This window comes from Bombina bombina, chromosome 6 (assembly GCF_027579735.1).
Source record: "Bombina bombina isolate aBomBom1 chromosome 6, aBomBom1.pri, whole genome shotgun sequence".
NCBI lineage: Eukaryota > Metazoa > Chordata > Amphibia > Anura > Bombinatoridae > Bombina > Bombina bombina.
The window spans coordinates 804,791,095-804,802,458 of NC_069504.1; positions in this window are offsets into that span (position 1 = coordinate 804,791,095).

Genomic DNA, 11,364 nt, shown 5'->3' on the forward strand with positions numbered 1-11,364 from the left:
AGTTCCCTGGGCTGAACAGGGTAGTTCCCAGGGTATGTCTGAATCTGTCTCACAATTCTCATGATATTCTGAAAGCCTTTTACATTATCAGGTCTTACTGATTTACCTTGTCAACTGCATGCAGGTGAAATTTGCTCAAAATTTCAAATACACAATACATTGAGGGAAACAATTTTTTGATCCCCTGCTGATTTTGAATGTTTGCCCAATGACAAAAAAATGATCAATCGATAATTTTAATGGTAGGTTTATTTGAACAGTTAGAGACAGAATAACAACAACAAAATCCAGAAAAACGCATTTCAAAAAAAGTTATAAATTGATTTGAATTTTAAATTAGTGAAATAAGTATTTGACCCCCTATCAATCAGCAAGATTTCTGGCTCCCCGGTGTCTTTTATACAGATAACGAGCTGAGATTAGGAGCACTCTCTTAAAGGGAGTTCTCCTAATCTCAGCTTGTTACCTGTATAAAAGACACCTGTCCACAGAAGCAATCAATCAATCAGATTCCAAACTCTCCACCATGGCCAAGACCAAAAAGCTGTCCAAGGATGTCAGGGACAAGATTGTAGACCTACACAAGTTTGGAATGGGCTACAAGTCCATCTTCAAGCAGCTTGGTGAGAAGGTGACAACAGTTGGTTCGATTATTTGCAAATGGAAGACACACAAAATAACTGTCAATCTCCCTCGGTCTGGGGCTCAATGCAAGATCTCACCTCGTGGAGTTTTAATGATCATGAGAATGGTAAGGAATCAGCCCAGAACTACACGGGAGGATCTTGTCAATGATCTCAAGGCAGCTGGGACCAAAGTCACCAAGAAAACAATTGGTAACACACTACGCTGTGAAGGACTGAAATCCTGCAGCACCCACAAGGTCCCCCTGCTCAAGAAAGCACATGTACTGGCCCGTCGGAAGTTTGCCAATCAACATCTGATTGATTCAGAGGAGAAATGAGTGAAATTGTGGTGGTCAGATGAGACCAAAATTGAGCTCTTTGGCATCAACTCAACTCGCCGTGTTTGGAGGAGGAAGAATGCTGCCTATGACCCCAAAAACACCATTCCCACCGTCAAACATGGAGGTGGAAACATTATGCTTTGGGTGTGCTTTTCTGCTAAGGGGACAGGACAACTTCACCACATCAAAGGGACGATGGACGGGGCCATGTACGGTCAAATCTTGGGTGAGAACCTCCTTCCCTCAGCCAGGGCATTGAAAATGGATTGTGGATGGGTATTCCAGCATGACAATGACCCAAAACACACGGCCAAGGCAACAAAGGAGTGGATCAAGAAGAAGCACATTAAGGTCCTGGAGTGGCATAGCCAGTCTCCAGACCTTAATCCCATAGAAAATCTGTGGAGGGAGCTAAAGGTTCGAGTTGCCAAACGTCAGCCCCAAAACATTAATGACTTGGAGAGGATCTGCAAAGAGGAGTGGGACAAAATCCCTCCTGAGATGTGTGCAAACCTGGTGGCCAACTACAAGAAACATCTGACCTCTGTGATTGCCAACAAGGGTTTTGCCACCAAGTACTAAGTCATGTTTTGCAAAGAGGTCAAATACTTATTTCACTCATTAAAATGCAAATCAATTTATAACTTTTTTGAAATGCGTTTTTCTGGATTTGTTGTTGTTATTCTGTCTCTCACTGTTCAAATAAACCTACCATTAAAATTATAGACTGATCATTTCTTTGTCAGTGGACAAACGTACAAAATCAGCAGGGGATCAAATAATTTTTTCCCTCACTGTATTTAACTGACAGAAATGTAATGTGTACTAAACTAAAAGCAGATGAAAGTTAAATTGTAGTGAAACATTTTATTTAAATTTGTATTTGCTGCAAACTGACAAGTGTTCCCACTCTCCTCTGTAAGATTCTGTATCCCTGAGAGCTTCATTACTTTCTATGGGAGACAGTTCTCATTTAAATGAGATATCCAGGTGTCACCATTTCCCCTAGAGAATTCAGTGAGTTCAGCCCATGTGAAGACTGCTCTATAATTTCTCTACACACTGGAGAATATTTGATCATCAGGCCCTAAAACAGAAAAATTGTCTTACAAACTTTATCTTCCTGCCTCTGGACTTCTGTATCCCGTGTAAGTATAAATATGTCCCATTTCTTAAAAATAATAAACGTATCTGCCCCCCTTCAATTTAATTGATCTCATATTGTTTTGTAATCAATTAATAATATGTAAGTGTAATTAATTCAGAAAGATGAGGGACCTTTTTCCTTTTTTTCAGAATCAAATTTCTCTCTAATAAAATTATAGAATTTGCCGAAATGCAACTAAATATGGATAATTGTATGTCTATAAAAGGTATCAAGAGTGATTAAAACGCCAAATTAAAGCGTAGAACCTGTTACAATTTATTTTATTGCTGAAAATTTGGTTTTATACTTTTAACCAAACTGAGAAGTATTTGTGCAATGTGTTTGCTTTTCCTGAGGTTGATGTTCACCAATAAGAACAAATAAATGCTTTCAACTCATGATCTTCTTGGGACTACTTTGCATTTAGTGCTTATTTGTGCCTGAAGGTATTTAACAATTTTGGGGTTTCTTTCTCTCAAGATTTGGAAAGAACAGAAGTTTGATCATCACCTGGGGAGTAAAGTTCCACCATTCTACATCTACTTGACTGTATGTGAACAGGATATTTTTCATATAGGGTAATTGTGGTTTGGGAGCCAGGTCAGTAGCAGTTGGGGTTAATTGAAAATAGGGAGTTATAATTTACATTTGATCCTCTGCAACGATGTTGTAACTACTTAAAATCTATTGTACAACATCTAAAATGTGTCACTACCAAAAATAGGTTTAAGATAACATTAAGCCCTCCAAGACACTTAATTAAAGGGACAGTCTACTCCAAAATTGTAATTGTTTAAAAGCTAGATAACGCCTTTACTACCCATTCCCCAGATTTGCACAACCAACATTGTTATATTAATAAACTTTAGAACGTTTAAACCTATAAATTTCTGCCTGTTGCTAAGCCACTATCCCATGTATTTTTATTAGTTTTTCACAGCAAGAAACTGCTAATCCATGTGTGCTATTTAGGTAACATTGTGCTCACTCCCGTTGAGTTGTGCAGAAACCTGTACTAATTGGCTAAAAAGCAAGTTTGTAAATAGCCCTGAGATAAGAGGGTTGTCTGTAGAGACTTAGAAACAAGCGGCTAGATTACGAGTTTTGCGTTATGAGTAAAAAAACAGCGTTAAGGCTCATAACGCTGCTTTTTCACTACCGCTGCTATTACGAGTCTTGTAGGTACAGCTGTCCTGCACACTTTTTTGGCCGTACCGCAAATTAACTTACGCAATTTGCGTAAAGTCTTTTTTCAATGGGACTTCCATAGTGGCGATATTACAAGCTTTTTTTTGGAGGCCAAAAAGTGAGCGGTACAGCCTATCCCGCAAGATTCGTAACGCATTCTAAAGTTAGTAGTTATGAGTTTTACACTACAAAGCTGTAGCATAAAACTCATAACTAAAGTGTTAAAAAGTACACTAACACCCATAAACTACCTAATAACTCCTAAACCGAGGCCCTCCCGCATCGCAAACACTAAAATAAAATTATTAACCCCTAATCTGCCGCTCCATACATCGCCGCCTCTAGAATAAACATATTAAACCACCGCCCTCCTGCCTCGCAAACACTAGTTAAATATTATTAACCCCTAATCTGCCCCCCTAACATCGCCGCCACCTACCTTAATTTATTAACCCCTAATCTCCTGCCCCCAACGTCGCCGCCACTATTCTAAAGTTATTCACCCCTAAACCTAAGTCTAACCCTAACACCCCCTAACTTAAATATAATTAAAATAAATCTAAATAAAAATTACTATCATTACCTAAATAATTCCTATTTAAAACTAAATACTTACCTGTAAAATAAACCCATACGGCCAGATTACGAGTTTTGCGGTAACAGGGGTGCATTGCTAACGTGCACTTTATTGTCACCGCTCACTTACCTGCAGCGCTGGTATTACAGGTTTTTACAAACCAGGTGTCAACAGGCAAGAAGTGAACATAGAGCAAAATTTAGCGCCACACTGCACTCCAATACCAGCGCTGCTTAAGTCAGCGGTGAGCTGGTTGTACGTGCTCATCAATAGACATCAATGGGGAGAGACGGCTGTGAAAAAGTCTAACACCTGCAAAAAAGCAGCGTTTAACTCAGTAACGCAGTCCCATTAATTACTATGGGGAAAACACATTTTATGTTTACACATAACACTCTAACATGAACCCTGAGTCTAAACACCCCTAATCTTACACTTATTAACCCCTAATCTGCCGCCCCCGACATCGCCGACACCTACATTATACTTATTAACCCTTAATCTGCCGCTCCGGACATCGCCTCCACTATAATAAACATATTAACCCCTAATCACTCCCGCCTCGCAAACATTAGATAAATATTGTTAACCCCTAATCTGCTGTCCCTGACATTGCCGCCACCTACCTAGATTTATTAACCCTTAATCTGCCGCCCCAAACGTCGCCGCCACTATATTAAATTTATTAACCCCTAAATCTAACCCTAACCCTAACACCCCCTAACTTAAATATAATTTAAATAAATCTAAATAAAACCTACTATTATCACCTAAATTATTCATTTTTAAAACTAAATACTTACCTATAAAATAAACCCTAAGCTAGCTACAATATAACTAATGGTTACATTGTAGCTAGCTGAAGGTTTATTTTTATTTTACAGGCAAGTTTGTATTTATTTTAACTAGATAGAATAGTTACTAAATAGTTATTAACTATTTACTAACTACCTAGCTAAAATAAATACAAATTTACCTGTACCTACCTAAACTAAGTAACTAACACCTAACCTAACCCTACATTTAAATAAATTACCTAAATTAAATACAATTAAATAAATTAAATAAAATTAGCTAAATTACAAAAAACAAAGAAACACTAAATTACAGAAAATAAAAAACAAATTACAAGATCTTTAAACTAATTACACCTAATATAAGAGCCCTATCAAAATAAAAAAGCCCACCCAAAATAAAAAAAAAACCCTAGCCTAAACTAAACTACCAATAGCCCTTAAAAGGGCCTTTTGCTGGGCATTGCCCCAAATAAATCAGCTCTTTTACTTGAAAAAGAAATACAAACAACCCCCCCAACAGTAAAACCCACCACCCACACAACCAACCCCCCAACTAAAACCCTAACTAAAAAATCCTAAGCTCCCCATTGCCCTGAAAAGGGCATTTGGATGGGCATTGCTCTTAAAAGGGCATTTAGCTCTATTGCTGCAAAAAACGCCCTAAACTAAAAATAAAACCCACCCAATGCACCCTTAAAAAATCCTAACACTAACCCCCAAAGATTCACTTACCAGGAGAAGTCTTCATGCAAGAGGCAAGATGTCCTCAACAAAGCTGGCAGAAGTGGTCCTCCAGACGGGCAGAAGTGGTCCTCCAGACGGGCAGAAGTCTTCATCCTTCCGACGCGGAGTGGCTCCATCTTCAAGACATCCAGCGCGGATCATCCTCTTCTTCCGACGGACTAACGACGAATGAAGGTTCCTTTAAATGACGTCATCCAAGATGAATTAAGGTTGAAAAAAATCATATTGGCTGATTGGATCAGCCAATAGGATTGAACTTCAATCCTATTGGCTGACTGGATCAGCCAATAGGATTTTTTTCAACCTTAATTCTGATTGGCTGATAGAATCTATCAGCCAATTGGAATCTAAGGGATGCCATCTTGGATGACGTCATTTAAAGGAACCTTCATTCGTTGTTAGTCCGTCGGAAGAAGAGGATGCTCTGCGTCGGATGTCTTGAAGATGGACCTGCTCCGCGCTGGATGGATGAAGATAGAAGATGCCATCTGGATGAAGACTTCTGCCCATCTGGAGGACCACTTCTGCCAGCTTCGTTGAGGACATCTTGCCGCTTGGATGAAGACTTCTCCTGGTAAGTGAATCTTCGGGGGTTAGTGTTAGGATTTTTTAAGGGTGTATTGGGTGGGTTTTATTTTTAGGTTAGGGCTTTGGGCAGCAATAGAGCTAAATGCCCTTTTAAGGGCAATGCCCATACAAATGCCAGGGCAATGGGGAGCTTAGGTTTTTTAGTCAGGCTTTTATTTGGGGGGTTGGTTGTGTGGGTGGTGGGTTTTACTGTTGGGGTGGTAGTTTGTATTTTCTTTTTCAGGTAAAAGAGCTGATTTCTTTGGGCCAAGCACCTTTTAAGGGCTATTGATAGTTTAGTTTAGGCTAGGGTTTTTTTTTATTTTGGGTGGGCTTTTTTTATTTTGATAGGGATCTTAGATTAGGTGTAATTAGTTTAAAGATCTTGTAATTTGTTTTTTATTTTCTGTAATTTAGTGTTTGTTTTTGTAATTTAGCTAATTTCATTTAATGTATTTAATTGTATTTAATTAAGGTAATTTATTTAATTGTAGGGTTAGGTTAGGTGTTAGTGTAACTTAGGTTTTATTTTACAGGTAAATTTGTATTTATTTTAGCTAGGTAGTTATTAAATAGTTAATAACTATTTAGTAACTATTCTACCTAGTTAAAATAAATACAAACTTGCCTGTAAATTAAAAATAAACCCTAAGCTAGATACAATGTAACTATTAGTTATATTGTAGCTAGCTTAGGGTTTATTTTATTGGTAAGTATATAGTTTTAAAAAGGGATAATTTAGGTGATAATAGTAGGTTTTATTTAGATTTATTTAAATTATATTTGAGTTAGGGGGTGTTAGGGTTAGACTTAGATTTAGGGGTTAATAAATGTAATATAGTGGCGGCGACGTTGGGGGAGGAAGATTAGGGGTTAATAAATGTAGGTAGGTGACAGCGATGTTAGGGATAGCAGATTACGGGTTAATAATATTTAACTAGTGTTTGCGAGGCGGGAGTATGACGGTTTAGGGGTTAATATGTTTATTATAGTGGCGGCGATGTCCGCAGCGGCAGATTAGGGTTTAATATTTTTATTTTAGTGTTTGCGATGCGGGAGGTCCTCGTTTTAGGGGTTAATAGGTAGTTTATGGGTGTTAGTGTACTTTGTAACACTTTAGTTATGAATTTTATGCTACAGCGTTGTAGTGTAAAACTCATAACTACTGACTTTAAAATGCGGTACAAATCTTGACAGGATAGGGTGTGCCGCTCACTTTTTGGCCTCCCAGGACAAACTCATAATACCAGAGCTATATGAGTCCCTTGGAAAAAATACTATACGCAAATTGCGTAAGTTGATTTGCATTAAGGCCAAAAAAGTGTGCGGTGCCCCTAAATCTGCAAGACTCGTAATACCAGCGATAGTGAAAAAGCAGCGTTATAACCTAACGCTGCTTTTTCAGTATAACTCAAAACTCGTAATCTAGCCGTAAGCTAGCTACAATATAACTAATAGTTACATTGTATGTAGCTTAGGGTTTATTTTTATTTTACAGTCAAGTTTGTATTTATTTTAACTAGGTAGAATAGTTACTAAATAGTTATTAACTATTTACTAACTACCTAGCTAAAATAAATACAAATGTACCTGTAAAATAAAACCTAACCTGAGTTACACTAACACCTAACCTTACAGAACAATTACTAATAAATTACTAATAAATTACATAAATTAAATACAATTACCTAAATTACAAAAACAAACACTAAATTACACAAAATAAAAAAAATTAATGATAAGATATTTAAACTAATTACACCTAATCTAATAGCCCTATCAAAATAAAAAAAGCCACCCCAAAACAAGAAACCCCTAGCCTAAACTAAACTACCAATAGCCCTTAAAAGGGCTATTTGCGGGGCATTGCCCCAAAGAAATCAGCTCTTTTACCTGTAAAAAAAAAAAATACAAACAACCCCCAACAGTAAAACCCACCACCCACACAACCAACCCCTCAAATAAAATCCTAACTAAAAAACCTAAGCTCCCCATTGCCCTGAAAAGGGCATTTGAATGGGCATTGCCCTTAAAAGGGCATTTAGCTCTATTGCTGCTCAAACCCTAGCTTAAAAATAGAACTCTCCCAATAAAACCTTAAAAAAACCTAACACTAACTCCTGAAGATCCACTTACAGTTTTGAAGAGCCGACATCCATCCTCAACGAAGCCGGGAGAAGTCCTCAACGAAGCCGGGAGAAGTCTTCATCCAATCCAGCAGAAGTGGTCCTCCAGTCTTCATCCAGACGACATCTTCTATCTTCATCCATCCGGTGCGGAGCGGGTCCATCTTCAAGACATCCGGCGCGGAGCATCCTCTTAAAATGAAGTCTTCTTCCCGAATGAATGTTTCTTTAAGTGACGTCATCCAAGATGGCGTCGCTTAAATTCCGATTGGCTGATAGAATTCTATCAGCCAATCGGAATTAAAGGTGAAAAAATCCTATGGGCTGATTGGATCAGCCAATAGGATTGAGCTTCAATCCTATTGGCTGATCCAATCAGCCAATAGGATTGAGCTTGCATTCCATTGGCTGTTCCAATCATCCAATAGAATGCGAGCTCAATCCTATTGGCTGATCGGCTCAGGCAATAGGATTGAAGCTCAATAAATTTAGATTTATTTTAATTATATTTAAGTTAGGGGGTGTTAGGGTTAGACTTAGGTTTAGGGGTTAATAAATTTAGTATAGTGGCGGCGACGTTGGGGGCGGCAGATTAGGGATTAATAAATGTAGGTAGGTTGCGGCAATGTTAGGGACGGTAGATTAAGGGTTAATAATATTTAACTAGTGTTTGTGGTGCGGGAGTGCGGCGGTTTAGGAGTTAATATGTTTATTATAGTGGCGGCAACGTTGGCGGCGGCAGATTAGGGGTTAATAAGTGTAGGTAGGTTGCGGCAATGTTAGGGACGGTAGATTAAGGGTTAATAATATTTAACTAGTGTTTGCGGTGCGGGAGTGCGGCGGTTTAGGAGTTAATATGTTTATTATAGTGGCGGCAACGTTGGCGGCGGCAGATTAGGGGTTAATAAGTGTAGGTAGGTTGCGGCAACATTGGGGGTGGGAGATTAGGGGTTAATAAGTATAATGTAGGTGTGGGCGATGTTGGGGGCAGCAGATTAGGGGTTAATAAGTATAATGTAGGCGTCGGTGATGTCCGGAGCGGCAGATTAGGGGTTAATAAATATAATGTAGGTGTTGGCGATGTCGGGGCGGCAGATTAGGGGTGTTTAGACTCGGGGTTTATGTTAGGGTGTTAGGTGTAAAGATACATTTTGTTTCCCCATAGGAATCAATGGGGCTGCGTTACGGAGCTTTACGCTGCTTTATTGCAGGTGTTAGGCTTTTTTTCAGCCGGCTCTCCCCATTGATGTCTATGGGGAAATTGTGCACGAGCACGTACAACCAGCTCACCGCTGATTTAAGCAGCAATGGTATTGAAGTATGGAGCTCAATTTTGATCTACGCTCACTTCTTGCCTGTTACCGCCAGGTTTCTGAAAACCTGTAATACCAGCGCTGTAGGTAAGTGCGCGGTGACAATAACGTGCAAGTTAGCACCGCACCCCTCATAACGCAAAACTCATAATCTAGCCGAAGGTAATCACAGAGGTAAAAGGTGTATTAATATAACACTGTTGGTTATGCAAAACTGTGGAATGGGTAATAAAGGGATTATCTATCTTTTTAAACAATAACAATGTTGGTGTAGACATAGCTATTACTTAGTAGCTGCCACAAAACATTCATGCAGCATTCATTGCTGGCTCGTTGCTGTTGATAGCCTCTTCTGTATAAAAAATAATTTGAAATATAGATTTAATATCATTGGCATATAACTATTGTGACTCCTGATAGCAAAAGGAAAGGCCACTATGTGAATGAAAATCACATGAATATGTGTTTATACTTTTAGGAATTTGTTTTCTTTTATGCTACTTTACTAAAGTAAAAAGAAAGTAAATATTTATAATTAGTATAAGTAATTATAAAGTAAAAAGTCATAATTAACTGTTTTGGGTTTTTTTCATGTGTGTTCGTTAAAATTGTTTGTCCAATTTAAAACACTTTTGAAGTTACGTTAAGCATATAATCAAAATAATGTTGGTTTCAAGGGATGTGCTATTTAAAGAACAATGTTGCCGCATAGTGCAATAGCCCAGTGCCATGTGTGATTTAACAATTGACAACTTTATGTATGCATCAAATCAGCAGTTTTGTGCTTGTTCATCTATAAATACTTTAAAACCAATATTACTGCTACTTACAAATACGATTTTTTGCTTACTCTACTGAGCTACTGCCAGACAAGATAGCAGTGACAGAAGGCAATAATAATAATTTTGTTGTTTTAAAACTCTGAGAAAGCTCTAGAGATTAAAACTGGGTTTATGGAAACAAAGGAATATACTGCTGATACATTTTGATGTGTCCAGGGAGATGGCTCAGTTTTTTGTAAAATGGTTCAGTTTTGGTGAATTCCTTTCATATATCTTACTCTTAAAGCTCACCATTAAATGCCTGACTACACCCATGGACCACCCAGCCACACTCTTAGATGGCCTTGACTACAGAAATGGGCCAACCTGACTCCTCCTGGGCTATATGGCCATGACCTGAGTCTATCCAGACAGTGCATCATGTTCTGATTTAAAAATAAATACATGAATAAACGTTGAGCAGTATTTGAGGTTTGCTGGACTTGGGCTATGGTTGAAGGTATAAATTAGCTGCAATGCTACCTGTGTACAGAGCATTTATGAGATGTTTCAATAATGTCATCACATCTTCAGAAGAAAGATGCGGGTACTTTGTAGGCAAGATTTTAGCTATCCACCATACCCTCACCAAAAAAGATGGCAAAATGTAAGCTTGATCTCCCATTTGTAGACATCAACATTCTTCAGCATTCCTTTATTTGATAACCTAAGCACTCTTATAACCAAGATTCATCCTTCTTCAAATAAATTTGATCCTTGACCAACTTCTCTATTAATATTCTCAGATCACTTTTTGATAGACATGTGCGTTTTGATTAGTTCTGAATCGAAATTCGGACGAATTTGTTAAATTCGGAGATTCGGATCGATTCGAATTTCCAAATTACGGTAGTACCGAATCTACTGAATAAATCCGAATTAGTTCGGATTTATTCGTTACATTCGGATGGCCATGGATTACACTAGTATTGTACAGTATATTAGGTTATATCACTCTGCTATGGGTTACACCTAATATACAGTACATAATACTAGTCTAATACACAGCACATCACACCTAACACATACCGAAATTCTGAATCGAACCAAACCGAATCCAGCCGAATTTATTCAAATCCGAATGAATCCGAAACAAATTCATTCAAATTTTTCCGAA